At 61.8% G+C, this 18,284-nt stretch overlaps 1 protein-coding gene across 1 annotated transcript in view; it reads right to left on the bottom strand.

Moving 5' to 3' along the window:
* Positions 1-8,291, bottom strand: part of BCOR (BCL6 corepressor) — an 82,534-nt gene extending 74,243 nt beyond the window's left edge. The window contains exon 1 of the mRNA XM_074814555.1: positions 8,196-8,291. The gene's annotated coding sequence lies outside the window, so the exon portion shown is untranslated. The remainder of the gene's footprint in view (positions 1-8,195) is intronic.
* Positions 8,292-18,284: the final 9,993 nt, after the last annotated feature.

Here is an 18,284-nt window from a genome sequence, read left to right as displayed (position 1 = left end):
TAGCCTTCAGTAGGGCTTCATATTTTTTTTCTTTTGTCTGTAAGAAGCTACTGCTGCATATTCTCACAATGGCACTAGCCCTGGCTGTGCACTAACAGAGAGCTCTGCGCGTAGACAGAGCTCCACTACACCATTCCCTCTTTTCCCTCTTCCTCTCTTGCCATGCCAAAGCTCCAGTTAAGTTCCAGCAAGACTCGGGGTAGTTAATTTCCTTTCAGTGGTCATGGTGGGGCTCAGTTATGAGACACTCCTCCCCAGATAGTTCACAGACAGCTTCCATGAGGTCTTCTTCAGCCACGGCAAACAGTTTGCTTTCACACATGAGCCCATTCCTCATCCACCCTCACCTGAATGTCTGCTCCAAAAGACAGACATTAAGCAGGGTAGAGCTCTCCCACTACATACTGGATGAAAACATGTCCTCTGATAAAGAAATAGGAGCTGCCCTTCCTCTGCCTATCCTGGTGATGCCCATCCATCTTTCAGTCTATCTATCTCAGCTTCTGAGGTAGCCTCCCTGTGCAATGGCAGCGTGGAATGGTGGGATCTCGGAGGACCAAGGTCCATGTATTACAGAAGCACTAACTGCACTGCTCCAGTACCTTCCCAGTTTCCGATCTTCCCGAGCTACATCAGGAAACACTGCATGCAGTGAGTGCCATCGCACTGGGTGCTGCAAGCCTGGACTCTGTTCTGCATGAGAGGTGGCCTAAGTTGTAGCTGAGATGCCCTGGAATATTTGGGTGAGACTGGCTCCCAAAAACCTCAGCTGTAGCTAGGACTGCACTGTGCTGGGCCTCGTGTAACAAGGGTGAAACAGTCTGTGCCCCAAAGATCTCCCTCCATATCATGTGTATCCTCAAAAGCAGAAAATCATGTAGGACAGACATAGTCTTGGAAATGGCTGGGCCTCAGCTTTATACACAGTCCCTGTGCTTTGTAGCAGGACTCATAGCTGAGCAACAGTCCTTTATTTTTTTTCCTCTCAAACAATAGATCTTTTTCCATAGTCCCAGTTGGAGATTCACGTTAATCATGACATCGTGGTCATGCATCAGACCACAGGTACTTTTCCCACCGAAGGCAATCAGACTGGCCCACAGCGTCTTCTAGCTCACTCAGCTCCCCAGGCTGTTCCCACCGACATCTCTGCCGTAACAGAGGTCATGGCACATGCTGGAGACCGGGTGGCCATAGTGGGCCCGCACCATGGGCACCTTCTAGTGGGAAAGCAGCTACGACCTGCCCAGGAAAGCTGTTCCCCACATAGGAGTAATTCTTCATCTGCACAGAGCTGAATAAGGGACTCGTACACCACTTATTCTGCTACTGCCCCCAGGGACATGGTGCCAATACAGTGTAAAGCCTGTGTAGCTACACTGTTTACCCTGGGGTGAACTATGATGAAGTTCACGTTATGTTAGAGGACCTTGAAGCTGCTACAGAAACACCCGGAGAGGCCCAACCTGCATAAACCAACACCAAGACGAGGGCAGCACAGGATTAAGGGTTAAATTGCTTTTGCATATATGCCCCACCTCACCTTCTGTGCCATGCAGTTACACCACAACTACCCCTTTAAGCTTAAATTATCCACAATAAAATTATTTTTCCCATGACACATGGCACAGCCTTCACGTCCTAGTAGTAGCGGCCCTCCCTTCGTCTATACTTTCCACATGCCCTCGTTTTACTATGAGTCAAACACACTTGCCCTCTCTTCCTATGACTTACACTTTCCTACCTCAGAGGACACATATATCAGAAGATATATCTGATGGCCCAGTTTACAGATATGTTCTTGTACAATTGGCATCACTCCTTTCCAAAACCACTGCTAGATAGCCATCGGGTTCAAATCAAATTCTTCCTTAGCCCCAACCATGAAAAAGCGAGCACAGAGAAGTCACCTTTGTTATAACAAAACACCCTTGAGTTGCACTTAATTCTAGTAAGCAGCACATTATCCTCACTCGCTGTACCAAAATGCAATTTATAATTTTAAAAAGCAATAATCATTCAAAACATCAGACCTGCAGCTTTGAGGCACTGCAGGATGGGATTGCTTTTCTTCTTTCTAATTTACCTGCAAGCGCACATCGCCCAGCCACTCGTGACGACCTGCTCTTTCTTCTTTCCAGGCTGCTGCAGCCAACAGTATGTGGGTCTGGGTGACTGTTTTGGGGTCTGCTCTCCTCTAACCCTCCAAGGGGTTTGTCATTAGTTTTCATGGAGAGCAGAACGAGGCTGTATGTGGAAAACCAATATTGACATTTCCTTGTTTAAATATCATACATCAGAGGGGGGTCACGGGAGCCAAGGCCACCAGAAAGGGTTCCCCCACAAGCTATTATTTCCTTTTAAAAAGCACCAGGGACCCAGCAGCCTCCACTGGGCCTCACACCCGCACGTCTGCTCTTCTCTGCGAGCTGGCTGACTGCTGCCGGTGCCACTTAGCAAATACAGATGCTCAGGTCTTTTTCTTTCACCACGGGTCTCACTCATCCCTGCATGGAGGCCTGGTACTAAATGAATGCCTCGTTTAAGCTCTCTTTTCAAGGCTATGCGAAATACACACCATATCCGCGCTCACCTCGGTCTTTGCTTGCAAAAATCTACAACACTTTCCTATCAAATTTGAAACAAATGGCATTCAAACTTCTTTTAAAAATTAATTGAACCAATACATCAACAACTTTCATGTTTTCAGAGCCTGCGTGGCCCTTGCCTGGGAAATTAGAGCTGCGGGAGGGTAATTTTGCATTTAAATCAATGGAGCTCTCTTTCCTGACTAGGTTGCCTTCACGCTTTGTAAAGCCAAGCAGCACTACCGGGGTTCAGAAGAAGGTAGCCCGTTAGCTGCCCTGCACCTATGGCACACCTGATCTCCCTGGCAGGGGGGTTTCCTGGGGGGCTGTGGGGGTGCAACCCCACCATTAGCACCACCCAGTGCAATGTTGTTGGGGGGTACTTCTATGCCCTACACACCGGTTCCCTTCTCCTCCCATTCATCCAAGCAGCATCTCGCCTGCTGTGCCTTACTCCTTGCGTTTTCCCCCTGTTCCCCATGTGAGAGCACTTCACCCTGAGAGCGGGTAGGCTCTCAAGGTGAGGTTGGATACTGTGCTAGGAAAAAGAGTGTTGGGACCGCTCGGAAAAAGGAGCAGAGAAAGCGACAGAAGACATGCCTGACCCTTCCCAGGGACGGAACAGCTGTAGGATTTCTTTTATCTAAACCCCTGAACCAATTTGCCACTAAAAGAAAGGTAACCCACATTATGTGAAACAAAATTACACTCACATGAACACACACATACAAACGCACACTGTTCTCTTCCAACGGCAGGACACAGACTTGGGGAGCAGTGACCCCAGAGAGCCGTGGCAAAGGAGCCCATGGCTGAAGCCAGGAGCTTGCCTGCCTCCCTGCACCACTGGCATTGCTCTCCTGGTCATCTGCTGTTGTAGTTTTTACAGTTTTGCTTCTGGTTTTGGGGCAGGCAGGAACAATCTGCTTTCTGCGCCTACAGAGTGCCCAGCACACTAAAGCTGCTGTCAGGTAACACAATACTTGCGAACCTGGAAAGATAAAGTACCACTGAAATTCAGCGCATGTCGATCCCTCTATTTATCTCTATGCATCCTGAGCCTTATCCTAGTCCAAAACTTCTCCCCGCTGTTTTGTGTTTAGATGACAGGCACAGTCATCGTTAGAGGATGCAAGGCAGAGCCATACCCTGAAGAGCTTACAAATCTAAACAGAGCCCAGACAGGGAGCATAAACAGGTTATAAGAATATGAAGACATCGTTTCGGTGGTCATGTAGAGGTCTTTAAGAGTTTCCAGTGACAGGACTTTTGAAATAATTTTTCCTCTTTTCAGGAGCCTTCTGGAGGCAGCGAGATGTTAGGAAGCGGTGAAAAAGAGATGTTGCGACTTAACAAACTGTTACTGGGCGAACGTCAAAACTGTAAGCCCGGCTGCGAGGAGGCCTGCAGGCTGGCAGGGATGGGGCACCTGCAGCCCACTATTGCTGGCAGGAGAGGGCTGGGACTATGAGAGGAGCCTGGGGTGCACCTGTGCTCCAAACTGAAGCAGCTTTCACACCTTCCTGTGAACCTGCCAACTGCTCCAAGCCATCAGGGTTTGCCGGTTCTGCTTTGGTAGCATTCTCCACTGCTTTGTTTCTGAGGCTTAGCATGCCACATAAGAGCACTTCCAAGGAGATTTAAAATGCCTTCGGGGCAGCAAGGGACAGCAGCAGGAGGACTATCTGAACCACTTTGGTCTGAGACATTTGGACTTAGATCCATCCAGGCGTTAATTCAGTGAAAGCCAGACAGGATCAGGTTGAAACTGGCATTATGCACTGTTGGAAGCAAATCCAATTCACATAGTTTTAAGCACATGCAAACCATTTTCTGTGGGGACCTGGCGTGCTTTACAAGAGTGCTCGAGGGACCAGGTGACTTTTAGCATGGTGAATTTCAGCAGTGTAACCAAGGCTTAACGCTGTGGCCATAGTCCTCCCTGAGGTAGGGATAACTGCAAAGGCCAAGCCAGCAAGTTGGAAAGGGTTTTTTTCCTTTTCCGTTGCCACTGTCTTTTTTTCCAGTTTCTTGTTATGTACACTGCTTGAAGAGAAAAGCGCTGTATCTTATCACCATGACACAAGCCTGTGTTTTTCTCTCCCTGCTACAATGTTGGAGGCACCTAGCGAGAGAACAGCTCTGTGCAGAACCTACAGGGAGGTGCAGAGACCCTGGGGCCATTTTTGCCTACTGCTCTTCAGGTTGCTCAAAAGTTTCAGTCCTACCTGTGAACACCAAGGCCCAGGGCTAGAAACAGCAGTGGCGTCCAATGCCTATGCAGCATCTCTCCTGTCACAAGGCAGGGACCCATCAACTACACCCAAACCCCATCAGGCCCCTGGGAAATGGGCTCCAGCACTGGTTTGCCACAAACCTTGCCCCAAATACGGAAGAAGGACCTTGTCTCAAGCCAACCCGAAACGGTTGCATAGACACACATACACACATGTATCCACTATTGTCTCATTCTTGTGCTCTTCCTTCAGGTGCTTCCTTGCCATGGGAGGGGGTGTCCCCAAGCCCTCTCTCCCATGTACCTACAGGACTGCCTCCCAGCCACAGTTTATATTCAGCTTTCTGCAGACACTCTGACATCTTCACACACACAGACACAGAGGGATCTTTCTGAATGCTGTCTGCATGGTCTTTTGCTCTCCTGCTCCCCGGCGGACCCGGGGCTCAGCCTGCCCAGACATGTGCCACACCACACCTTGTCCCCATGGTCTGCCCAGAGTCTCTCGCTTCTTCCACAGCTCCGACACCAGTCACGTCTGCAGCACCAGCGCAACCGCTTGCAGTGCAATGAGGGCACGTGAGTCATTTACCTCCTAGCCAGCCCTGTCTGCTGTGCTCCAGCGGGACTGGCACAGTGCTCTCACTCCCAGTTCTTACGTGGCGCTCAAAGGTACAGGGCACGTTATAGATTTTTGCCTCTTTTCAGCTTAGCAGAAGTGCTTTGTACTCGCAGGCCTCACTGTCTGCTCGCTGCACAGGCTGCTGGCTTGCTGCTCTCCCCCTTCACTTCCTCTGCCGTCCCTGATGCGTTAAAACCTCCTCCAAGGGCCAAGACGGGTGGGGGGGGATGGGGGGGACGACGGGGGGGGGGGGACGGGCAGAAGGAGAAGGCAGGCTCTGTGGGGCGTTGGGGCTGGGAATTGCTCCAGGGTGTTGGTGACAAGCATGAAAGTAGCTCGCCTGCTCTGCAAATGCAGGGCAGTCGGGAGCAGGGGGTCGCGGGCTGGGAGGTGTCACTTGCATGACCCGGGGCTGGGGCCACCACCGGGTCGGGGGGCAAACCACCCTGGTTGGCCCCAGTCGGGCATCCGCGGGGCCGGGGCACAGCTCACTGTGGAGCCAGACATCGCTCCCAGCCCCACGGCCTCCTCGGGGACCCGGGCGCGTCTTACCGGGACGTCTCCCGGCCAGCTGGCCCCGTGGGACACCCGGGGCAGCCCGGCCCCGCTGCTGCCGGCCCCCAGCCCGACGGCGCGGCCCGACCTGCCTCTCCCGGGGCGGCGGGACGTGGCCTAAACCGGCCCGAGCCACAGCCCCGGCGGTGCACGCCAGCCCTGCCGCGGGGAGAGCCCGCGATGTCCCGCCTGGCCGAGGGTAGGGGGGGGGCTCCAGAAAATACCGAGTGCGTGCTTGGACTGCATCAAAGGTATTTATTTTGATTGTCCCTTGGCTATAACTTCCATCGTTCCCCTTTGTTTTATAGCTGCTCAAGTTTACTTGCAGAATTAAGACAGATTTGGGGGGGAGGGGGAGGAAGGGGGTAGGAAGCCTTTGTTCTCCGGAGTGTGCTTGTCTTACTTTTGCATCATGTGGCCTGAGCGGCACCCCCCCCCCCCCCCCCCCCGCCCCGACCGTATTTACTCTATCTCGAATGAGTCCTTTGAAGGAGAGGGCAGAGTCGTCGTTAACCCTCTGCGTGCCTGCTGGGCCCTCCGCCGGCAGATCCCGCCTTCGGCGGGGACGCCGCGGGTCCTGAATCCCAGCCCCTTTGACGGGACGGCATCGGGGTGTGTGTGTGTGTGCCCCCAAAGAAAACCCAGCAGCGCCCACCCCGCGGCCGGTCTCCGCGCCAGCCGTGCGCACGGGGAGCCGGCGGCGGTGGGGCCTCTCGGAGAGAGCCCGGGGATACCCCCTTGATCACTAGCAGGCTAGCCTGCTTAACACGAGGTTGGAGATGCCTACAAACTCGAAACAGCTGCCGGGCTTTGCTCTGGCCTGCCTGCTAAAATACGCCGATCTCCTTTTAATCTGTTTCATATTCACAAATTAAGCACTTAGCCTAGGTAATAAATCATGAGGCAGTTTACAAGGCTAGCAGGAGACAAACAAGTGGAAAGGGAAAACAATTGCCTAAAAGTGCAATTCAATGTATCTGGAAAGACGCGCTCTGAAAGCCCGGCCCGCGCTCCCCCGGGCGGCGGCAGCACCCCCGGCCCCGGCCGAGCCCCGCCGTCGGCGGGGGGGCCGAGCCAGGCCGAGCCGAGCCGCTGCTTCTCTGTGCCGCGGGGCTCCGGTCGCAGCCCGTGCTCCCGCCTTTGTCTCCCCGGGTACCGGCCGCCCTCACCGGCTCCACCTGGGAGAGACTCCCGCGGCCTGGAAATAATGTTTCGGGCTGGCGATAACCTCCTCTGGCACACACACCCCCACACACACCCCCCCCACCACCGGCCCGGCCTCGGCTGGGGCGGGGGGTGAGGAAAGGGACGCTGGAAAAAATAAAGTGCGGGCTCGCCTTACACCGAGGCCGCTCGCAAGCGCCCGCGGGGACGTGGCGCTCGCCGGTGTCCCGGGGGAAGGCAGCCCGGGGAAGTGCCACCGGGCTCCGGAACGCACATACCTGGCCCCTTCACCCCGGCGCTGCCGGGCGCGGGGAGCTGGGGGGGGGGGGGGGGGGGGGGGGGGCAGCTGGAAAGTAGCGCTTTGGCTACCGGAGTTCCCCCCCGGCCCCCTTTCCGGGATGGCCGGTGGAGGGGAGCACCAGGGCTGGCGAGGGACCCCCCGCCTTGGGCCACTGTCACGCTCACCACGCGAAGGGGCGGCGCGGGCAGGACGGGGCTGCGGAGGGCAGGGCTCAGCCCCAGCCCCGCGGCTCCTGCGGCGGGAGAGGGAAATCGGGAGGCGGGCGAGTCTGCAGAAGTGCCGGCCGGGCGCTGGTAGCGGGGGGCCGAGGCGCTGCTGCCCGCGGCGGCAACCCGGGGTGCCGCGGCGCTTTCCCCGGCGGCTCTTCCCGGGAGAGCTGCCAGCCACCCCGGGGGATGCAGCCGAAGGCCCCAAGACAAAAGACCCGGCACTAAGACCCCTCCTGGCAAAGGCGCAGCCTACCGAAAGTATTTCAGTACAGACTTTTCCACCACCCGCCCCCCCCCCTCCCCGCCCCCGGCGGGGCTCCGCGCCGGGCCGGTGGCTCCGAGCCGTGCCGAGCCGTGGCAGCGGGGCCGCAACGGGCTGCGGGAGGGGGAGCGAGCGGGGGAGGGCGTGCGGAGCCGGCGGGGGGGGGAAGGAAGGTCGGCAGCATCCCCCGGGAGAGGGGCGGGGGGGGGGGGGCAGTGGTGATTTAAAGGGACTCCCGCGAAAGGGAGCGACACAGACCTGCGGCCGTCCGCCGAGCGCGATCTGCCGAGCTGCGGGTGCGAAGAGGCGCTGTCAGGGGCTATTTATCTCTCGCCGGAGCGGCGGCTCCGGTCCCCGCATCGCCCGCCGGTAACAATGGCAGCGGCCGGCGGCTCCCCACGCGCCTGGGCGGCGGAACGGATGGCGGAAGATGCCGCCGCGCTCCGCTCAGACGGGCTCGCTCACGCATCCCTCTTGGCCGCAGCCTCTCGCTACTGCCGCTCCGCCGAGAGCTCTGGCCCGCTCCCCCCCCTCCTCCTCCTTCCACCCCCCCCCCCCCCCCCCCGCCCGCCCTTCCCCAATTTTCCATTTTCAGGACTTTGGCGCCGAGCCAGAAATGTCAGGAGGGGATGAAACTTGACACAGAGATCTCAACCCAGAGCGATTTCCTCCTCCCCCCCACCCCCCACCCGCCTCAACCTCCCCCGCCTCCGTCCCTAGCCCCTAAGTTAACTTGAAGATAGTTTGGCCATATTTCAGTTTGAAAAGAAGGGGAAATTGCAGGTCACTGGTGCATGGTCGGGCCGGGTGCATTTTTTTAATTTAAAACGGTAGACACCGAGGCCTGAAAAGCATCTGCAGCCCGTGCACTTTAACTGCTCTTCCCGGCCGCGGCGCGGTTAACCCCTGTGTGCCTCGGCCGCCCGCCCAGCGCCGGCGGCATCCCCGGCCCGGGGGGACTTGGGCCCCGTCCGGGCAGCGACCCACCCCCCCGCAGAGCCGCGTAGAGGGGCCAGGGCAGCGCACCCGAACGCTGCCCCCCACTCACCCCCCCGCGGCTTCGTCACCAAACTTCGGAACTGGGTCGTACCCGCGGGCAGGATGAGGCCCCCGGCGCGGAAGGGTGGCCAAGCGACAAGCCGCTCGTTGAGGGGACACCCCCCCCCCCGTTGAGGGGAGCTCCCCGCGTCCGCCGCCTCGGCCCGAGGCAGTGCTCCCCGCGGAGCCCCCGCAGCGCCGCCGGGGCAGCGCCGGGACCCGGGCAGCGGGAGGGATGCTCGGCTGCTCCCTCAGCCCCCATCCCGGCCCCCTCGGGCCGAGACCCCCCCGGAGAGCTCCCCTCGCCCCTGGCCAGCTGGGCGTGCTGATAAGGGCGGGCGATGGGCGGGGGGCGCGGGGGGACGGAGCCGGGGTGCGGGAGGGAAAGCTGCCGAAACGAGGAGCGCGGGGAGCGGAGCCCGAGCGAACTCCGGGGACGATGCCTCAGCACTTTCGCTATTATGCATTTCCAGCACAAGGAAAGCTAATTCCTCCGCTGAGGGCCTCAATCAGGCATTTATTTGACACTCATGATGCATGAACGGCTAAACACTAGTCTAAGCGGAGGATCAGCCGCTAGTTTATAGCTCGCGAGGTTTTTTTTTCTGCAGGTGAAATATGTTGATCTCTGAATGTCACGTATTCCTGGGGGGGGGGGAGTGGGGGGAGGAAGGGAGAAGGGGGGAGAGAAAGAAAACAAGAAGAGGGGAGCGTGGGGGAGATGAACTTCTTCAAGCTCTTCTCCCGCACACCCGGGAAACTCTCTGGCCGGGAGTTTTGGCTGGCACCCCTCCCCACGGCCCTCTCCTGACCCCCGGACTTCCCCTGCTGTTTTCTTCACCCACCGTCCCCTCGCCCCTCCGCGCTGCGTGCTGGCCCGGCTGAGCCCCTCAGGTATCCCGGCCGGGCCGGGCCGGGCCGCGCTGCGGGGCCCCTCCACGCCGCGGCGGGGAAACGCTCCCCCGGGGCCGTAACATGGAGCGGGGAGAGTCACGGAGACAACATGGAGGGGGGAAAAGAGGAGGAGGAGGAGGGGAGAAACCATATGGAACAGGAGGGAGGGAGGTGACGCGGAGCGAGCGAGCCAGGAGAGCAGGGGAAGGAGCGGGGAGCCGGTCGGCCGCCGGGACCCGGGGCGCTGGGGCGGGCGGGGGTGGCCCCGGCGGGGGCTGGGAGGCACGGCGGGGGGAGCGGCCGGGCCCTGCTGCCCGCCGTCCCGAGGGGCTGCGCTTTCTCCCTATCTCCCCCGCGCTTTCCCGGGCACTGCTCTTTATTCTCCCCCCGTGGAGAATATTCCCCCCCCCCCCCCCCCCCCTCCTGCTGGCCTCTTTTCAACTGTTGTTCCAGGACCGAAAAAAATAACAATTAAGTAGGAGTCATGTCTTGTGACTTGCACAATCTCTTCTAACGCCTGAGTTCAATTTTACACAACATTTAATACAAATATTAAAAATCAATATATCAAGGGGGTTGTTAATGAAATGTTACAGTGAGTGTGTGTAACCAGATAGGATTTCGGTGGGAAACGTGTCTGATTTAGCAAAAGCTGAACGCGGTTGTATTCTTTATCCTCCTGCTAAAAACAAAAGATAAAGGTGTTCATTAAATCATATCAAATCGAATTAAACTCTATTGGCGGGTCCTTCCAGCAGAACAGAAGTCTGAAAAGCAGGGGATGGAAAATGAATCTCAATGCATCTCTTGACAACGGAACAGGAATCGGAACGCATTAAAAATAAATCAGAGCGCTGCTGTAGGTCACAACACAAGGATTAGACTGTGCTGGAATAATGGGACGGGAGACAGAGAGGCAGAGACTACCCTGCAGGTACACCCTGGAGCTAGAAGGGGAAGCCAGATTTTTTAAGCGATAGGTCACTCCAGGTCTGTAAGAGACAGTCTTTGCCCCTTTCAGGCTGATTTTTCATCGCCCCTTCGCTGGCTCTCGGGACTGCAGTGCTCCCCAGCTTCTCGGCATGTTGCCAACTCAGCGTTTTGCAGGCTGGTGGCTTTGCCATTCGTGTCCCCCCCTCCCCGGCTCTTTGCACCGCTCCCCTTCCTTCAGCCTGGCCAGTTCCCGCTCTCCGTGGCTCGGCTGAGCCGCCCTCCGCTAGCCCGGCCTCCCGCACTCTTCAGCCATTCCCCGTGACCCCTCTCAGCCCTTGCAGGAGTCCTTGGGAGACGTCTGCAGAGCGATCTGCCAAAAAGCTGGCAGCTGCCCGGGCGCCGAGGAGCGGGAGCGCCGCTGACAGCCGCCGCCGCCGCCCGGCCCGGCGCCCGGCCCGCTCGCAGCCCCCCTTGTCTCCGCGCCCAGCTGCGAGCCCTGCGCTGGGGGGGGCCGCCGGGGCCGGGGGGGCCCTGCCCTCTGCCGCGGTGTGGCCGGGACGATGACGGTGGAGCTGAGCTGAGGAGCCCAGGCCGCGGCCCCGGGGGAGCCTGGGGTGCGCGGCTCGCCCCCGCGCCTCCTCCCGGCGTGCCGGGGCCCCAGCCCGGGCTGTGCTCCCCTGCCCCCCGCTGCGCCGGGAAAGGGCTGTGACCGTCGGGGCGGGAGTTGCCGGCCTCTCCCCCAGCTCTCGTCCAGCTTCCCCAGGCTTGGACTTCGCTCTCGGCTCTCCTGCCAGGGCTCCCTTCGCCCTCCTCTCCTGAGGGCACACCGGGCCAGTCCCTCCCTCCCCCTCCGGGGCGGCGGGGCTCCCCCGGCCCGGTTCGTCGGTCGGTGCTGGAGAGACAGCTGTGCCCGCCGAGTCCCACTCGGGCAGGGGGTCTGCACACTCCCTGCTCGGGTGGGGGCTGCCTCTCGCCCCGTGTGGGCCTGCAGGGACAGCACTGCAAAGGGGAGGGAGCTGGGCTGCTGGCGAGCGGGGCAACTGGACACACCCCCCCCCCCCCCCAGGCCTCCCCCCCCACCCGAGGACGCAAGGCGGCCAGTGCCGCTGGGGAGGCCGCGGGATCCGCGCTGCCCTGCCGCCCGCGGAGCCGGGAGCGAGCGAGGCGGCGGCGGGAGGCAGCGGGGAGGCTGAGGCGCGGCAGCCAGGAGCGCTCGGCACCGAGCCCGGAGCGGGCGGCGAGCGCGGGAGCGCGGTGCGGCCAGCGGGGCCGGCACCCCCGGGCCCTGCCGGACCCGGCGGCGGAGCCGGAGCTCCGCGAGCACCACTGGAAACCCGCCGGCCCGCCGCTTCGCGATCGGGCGGCTCCGCTTCCCCCCCCCCCCCCCCCGCCTCCCCGGGGCCGGCCGTGCCGCACGGCAGCGGTTAGGGCGTGCAGCAGCGCCGGGGCGCGATCAAGGAGGGCGGCCAGCTGCCCTCCGCCCGCTGCCAGCCCGGCGGCACCGCGCCCGCTAGCCCCGGGCGGCAGCTTATGCCCGGCCCCGCTTCTGGCCCGGGGCCGCGGCAAGCCGGCGCGCCGTCCCCGGAGCCGCGGAGCGGGGCGAGGTGGGGGGGCCCGGGGGGGCCGTGGATGCTCCCCGCCACGGCTCCGTGCGCGGCTGGGGGCTGGCCCCGCGGATCGTGCCGCGGGCTCCCCTCGCCGGGAGCGCCAGTTCTGCTCCGACCTGAAGTCGCAGCTCCTCTGTTTGTTTATTTCCCCGGCCGCGGTGGCCGGCTGCCAAGCACGCCGACCTCGCCTATTAAAAACCCATTTTTCTTGCCCTGCGCGGAGCAGCAGTTTGCTCGCCGCGCTCCGTTGTTCCGTTAAAATAAAGCGCTGCAAAGTCTGCTCGGGGTTGCCGGAGGGGAGGGGATTGGGGGGTGATTGGGGGTGGCGGTGGAGCCGTGGCCGCCTGACGCGTCCCGCCCGGGGCCGGCGCGGTCTCCCGGGGCGCCTCCCGCGCCCGCCGCCGCTGTGCCCCGGCATCGCGGCGGGGCGGGGTGGCCGCCCTGGCTCCCCGGCCGAGCCTTTTCCTGCCCTCCGGAGCCGCGGCCTCTCACCGGCGGCCAAGCGGTAGCGGGGTCTGGCTGGGGGGCGGCGGGCAGCGGGGCCGGGCGGAGAGGCGGCGGCGGGCTGGAAAAATCAACACGCGTCGGCGGTGGCGGAGGGCAGCGGCTGATCCCATTAGCCGCGCCGAGCCGGAGCCGGGCTGAGCCGGAGCAGCGGGGTCACCGCCGCCCCGGGCGCCCCGCACCGCCGGCCGGAGCGGCGGGAGGGCGATGCTCACCCCGACCCCCCGGTGACCGCCCCGGGCCCCCCCCCTCGCCTTTATCGGCCGCGGAGGCGAGGTCGCTGCGCACCCCCGGGGGCGTGGGCCCGACGGCTTTGTGCCGCGGGGCGCGGGGGGCCCGTTCCGCCCCGCCGCTTTGTTCGGCGGGACACGCTCCGGTCCGTCCGCCCGGGCCGGGCCCCGGCTCGCAGCTCCCGCCTCACCCTTGGCGCTGCCCCTCCTCTCCGAGCCTCCTCCGACACCCGAGGGCGGCCTCTCTCCCCTGCTCCTCTAGGACGATCTAAAAGTCGTCCGAAGCAAGCTGCTTTTAGCGCAGATACAACAATAAAGTATATACTGAAATAAGTCTGTGGTTGGTGAGTTTCCAGCGATACTTAATGGCACTCGCGGTAAACAGTCCCTCTCTGTGCTAGCGGGGAAAATCATCCAGACACAAGCACATTCCACCCTCTTTAGGGCTCCCTGGCTGTTATTATAGTTATTGCATTACTCTGGTGTAAGCCTTTTGTAACTAAGCTTCTATAAAGCCCCGCTTACAAGCACCCTGATTAGAATTTTCCTTGCCAGTAACCAAAGGCCACCCGCTTTCCAGTGCTATACAGAGGGAGCCGTCAACAGCCACCCCTCTGAATGTACGCTTTGTTCCTGGCAACAAGGAAACGAGTGGGCTTCTATTGGGGAGAATGCAACCCTTCTTTTAAATATCACACAGCGAGAGCTGATGGGGCACCGGGCTCCGGAGGGGCCGCCACGGCGGGAGAGAGGCGCGGCGAGGCCACGGGAGCGCGGAGTGGCCGAGCCCTAACGCTACCCGCGGAGCGGCTGCCCCTCAGCCGACGGCCGGAGGATCATCTGGCTGATCCCGGCTCAGGGGCGGGCGGGGACAGAGCCGGGGCCTGGACAGGGAAGAAAAAGGAGGGCACCGGAGAATGGCTTCCCAACGGCGCACGCCGCTCGGGCACCCCGGCTGCCAGCTCCCCGGGAGCGGGGCGGCCAGGCCCGGAGGGGGGGGCCGGGACCCTCGGGGGGGCCTGCCCGGCACACCAGCACCCCTCTCCCTGCCGCCCCTCCGGGGACGCTCGGTGCTCTGGGAAAGCAAACGCCGGGCGGGTTGGGATATCGCCCGGGGTGGCTGCCGGGCTCCCCCGTCTCCAGGGACGAGGAATGCCCCGGCGGCGGGGCGGGAGCCCGGCTGCCCCGGGGCGCCCCGCTCCCCCCGGGCAGCTGCAGCCCGGCCCGCCGCGCCGGCAGCGGGCAGGCAGCGGGCGGGCAGGGAGCGGGCAGCTGGGTGGGCCCCCCCGGCGGGCTCCGCGGCCGGGCCGGCCATTGTGAGCGGCCGAGAGCCCGTCTCGGCGGGTGTAAGTCATGACTGGGATATGTCCAACATGGATGGTGGTGACATTACTGAGGAGGTGAGAGCTTGGCGCTCAGAGGGCCGAAACGCTGGGCTTTCGCTTTCATTCAGGATGTGTGTAACACAGAGTCTTTTCTCAGCTCGCCTGATTTTTAACTTCCTCTAAACCTCGCTCTCTTCTTTTTTTTCTTTGCTCGGAGAGAGCAACGAGAGACCGAGAGGAAACACGCTGCTGCTGTGCAAAATGTGGACCATGTGTGGGAACTATTTACTCAGAGTGCAACTGCAGGCACCAGGCGAGGGGCTGGCAGAGCTGGGGGGCGGTGGAGAGAGAAGCTACGTCTCTCTCGCGCTTTTTTCCCCCCCCCTCGTCTTCCCTAGAGCCAAACCACGTCGCTCTGTGTGTAACGGTGCGTTTTACTGACTTCTCGCTGGGCGCGTGTTGTTTTTTTTTTTCTTCCAGTCCAAGGCTTTCGCGATCTGCTTTTGTGTTCACCCACCTCAAGCCTCCGCGGGCAAAGGGTTAAATCTTCGTAGCCCTGCAAGAAAGCAGCTGAGTTTCAACAAAAAAAAAAAAAGAAGAAAAAGGAAAGAAAAAATGGAGGGGGGGGCAAGAAAGGAGTAGGAGCGTGAAGAAGCGGGCAGAGAGGGCTGCACGGTCCCCTGATCGTCCCTTTTGCTGCTGTAGTATAATGAAAATAATTAATAATAATAATACCCAGTCTTTCTTTTCTATTTGGCTGTACCAGGAAGTGCCTCTGGCCTTGAAGCTCCCTATTACCTCTCTTCCTCCACCCCCCCCCCCGTCCTTTCCCTAGGAAGTGAGAAGAAAAAGGTCTGCAGCTGACAAATATTATCCATCCTTTTCATCGATCGGAGCATATACAGATGTGATAGCTTGATGTACACTGCAAACCGGCTGATCCATCGCTTTCTCCCTCTCTGGCTGGCTCTGGTTCGGCCCCCTCCTCCTCCTCCCCCTTTGTTCTCCCCCCCCCCCCCCCCCCCCCCGCCTTTCCCTCTCTTTAAATAGATTTCAAGGCGCTGCCTGTTGGAGAGCAGCTCTCCAGAGAGAGCGAGCTATTGCTTCCCTGCCGGTAGCCTCCCCCCTTCTCCGGTTTCCAAACAGAAAACAATCCCCGGCCCGAGGAACCTGTGCTGAGGCTGCAGGAAGGAGTTAACTCGGCAACGAAGAGCGAGATAAGGAGGCAGCTCCCTGCACCATCTCCTTCGAGCCTTGTGTAAAAAAAAAAAAAAAAAAAAAAAGATGAAAGAAAAATAAAAAGAAAGAAAAATGCAAATCGGGGCTCCCCGTCGGGCACCATCACGTGGGGAAGGGGCAGTTTGTCCCGGGCCAGTGCCCGACCTGGTTCCTGGCCCCGGCGGAGGCTGCCCGGGGCCCCGGGCTGGCCGGCGCGGCTCGGGGCGGGTGGCTGGCGGCGCGGAGCGAAAGGGTTAAGCCTCCCCTCCACCGCCCTCCTCTCTCGCCAGAGAATAAGCGCTAGCACGAAGCGTTTCTGGGGAGGCAGGCTGCGAGCAGGCCTTTCGCCCGGGATCCATGGCTGCCACCTCGCTGCCTGTCCCTGAAGTGATGACCCGCCCCCGGTGCCCCGTGCGGTCACTACGGGCTGTTAACAGGCACTTGCCATCAGTTTTTCGAAAGGTTAGCCGAGGTCTCCGGCCTTCGCAGACGGGAGGCATTACGAAACCGCCTTTGTATCTGCATGCATTTACATTAAAAAAAAAAAAAAAGGCGATGAGGAGGCGAGGGAGCAGCCCCCCCCCCCCCCCCCCCCCCAAGGCGGGGGAGCAAGCTGGGGCGGTGGGCTTGGGGCTGTCCCCGGGCGGGTATGGGGACCCCCACGGGCATCCCCTTCCGCGGAGGCACGACACCGCCCGGCAGGCAGCTCGCCCGCGGAAGAGCTGGGGTGGCCCTCGCCGTCAGCCCCCCCCAGCCGTGCCCGGTGCCCGCCCGGTGCTGGAGAGAGCCAGCCGGCGGCGGGGCTGCCGAGGCGCAAATGGAGTGGGAGGAGGGAAAAGTGCTACCCGGAGAGCTGTTGTGACAGATGCTAAGCTTTGCCCTACGCGTGCTGGTGAGAGAAGGAGTTAAAAGCAAGCTGCTTTTTCGATCGAGCTGCTTCCCCGAGCGTCGGAAGGAGCGGCTTGCTAGAAAGCCGTCCATCAGCAACCAGTCCAACCTGCCCGTGATAATATGCGATCAACACCAAATCACCCCCGCTAGGCACGATCCATCATCGCTACGATGCGATGGGCCCTTGTATGGATGTGTCTACACGGGGGGCGGGCGGGGAGAGAAGGGGAGGGAGCGGAAAAGAGAGAGGGAGAGGGTGTGTGGATGTGTGTGTGTGCGGGGGGGGGTGGGGGGCGCATCATCCACCGGAATGGGAATCGCTGCCTCCCCCGGCTCTCGGCGAGCGGAGCTGCCCGAGCCAGCGGAGCCGAAAGTTGCTGGGCCGGGGCTGCGCGGGGAGCCTGGCACCCGGCCCCGCCGCCGCCTCCGGCTGACATCAGCCTCCCCTCCCCCCCTCCTCGCTCCTTCTGGGCGAGCTTGACTGGCGTAAAATTAATAATTAATAGGGTGAAATTGATTAAAGGGCTGGGCGCGCGATGGGGGCGCTCGGAGAGCCCGAGCCCTTCCCCTTCCCGGCCGCTCCGCATCCGCCTCCCCGCCGGCAGCGGCCCGGGAGCGGGGACTGGCCGCCGCCGCCGCCGAGCCGGGGGAGCTCCGGGGCAGCCCAGCCCGAGCAGGAAGGAAAAGGGCGGCGGGGACCGGGGAGGGGGAAGAAGGCGGCGGCTGCAGCAGCAAACCCCGCTGGGTGGCTGACTGTAACCGAGATCGGCCGCGCTGGCAGCGGCGGCGGCAGGCGGGGGCTGGCCCCGGGGCTCGGCGCAGCTGGGTGTGTGTGTATGTGTGTGTGTCTATGTGTGTGTGCCTGCCTGCCTGCCTGCCTCTGTGTGTATGTGCGTACAAAGCCGGGTCCCGGGAGCTGCCCGAGGGCGGTGCTCGACGCCACAAGGCCAGCCTCTCCCCACCCCCCCACCCCCCGTTTTTTCCCTACCGCGATCAGTCTCTGCCACGGAGGGAGTGGGGAACCGCAGGGGACGCGGCCGGGCCAGCGCACGCCTCAGCCTCCAGCCCCGCGGAGGTGGGAAAGGGTTAAATGTTGGAGGGGGACGAGGGGGGGGGGGAGAAGGACGGGGGATGGGGAGCGAGGGGAGGGGGGCTGCCGAGCACGGCGCTGAGCGCAGGGAAACCACAGCGCACCTGGGCTCAGCTCGGGAGCCGGAACGAGCCGCCGCCTCCTCCTCCCTCCCTCCCTCCCTCCCGCCCTTCCTCCAGCTCGGTGCCTGCCTGGCCCGTATCGCGGCTCTATCTCTGCAGCAGCGGGAGCTCAGCCCCTCAGTTCCTATCAGCTGCTCCCTCTAACCCCAGTGACCCAGATAAGCGCGGCAGCCTCGCCTCCCCCCCCCCTCCGCGGGCCCCGGCCCGGCTTCCCACCAGCCCCCCCCCCGCCCGCCGCGCCGCCTCCCGCTGCTTCCCCGCGGGGCTGCGGGGCCGCCTCCCGGCCGCCCCCGGCCCGGCCCGCTGCCCCAGCGGGCTCCTCCCGGCCCCGCGGCCCCGGCCCCCGGTGGGGGCAGCAAACCTGGCTCCGCGCCTGCCCCCTCGCTGGGCGCTTCCCCCCCCTCCCGGGCTGGGGCGGCGCTGCCCCCCCGGTGCCCCTCTCGGACGGCTTGGGGTCATTGTTTGCCAGCGTTGCGCCAGCCTGCCGTCAAAATA

Source organism: Strix aluco, chromosome 2 (assembly GCF_031877795.1).
Source record: "Strix aluco isolate bStrAlu1 chromosome 2, bStrAlu1.hap1, whole genome shotgun sequence".
Lineage (NCBI taxonomy): Eukaryota > Metazoa > Chordata > Aves > Strigiformes > Strigidae > Strix > Strix aluco.
Note: the sequence above shows the minus strand (reverse complement) of the source record. Positions and strands in the feature narration are given on the sequence as shown.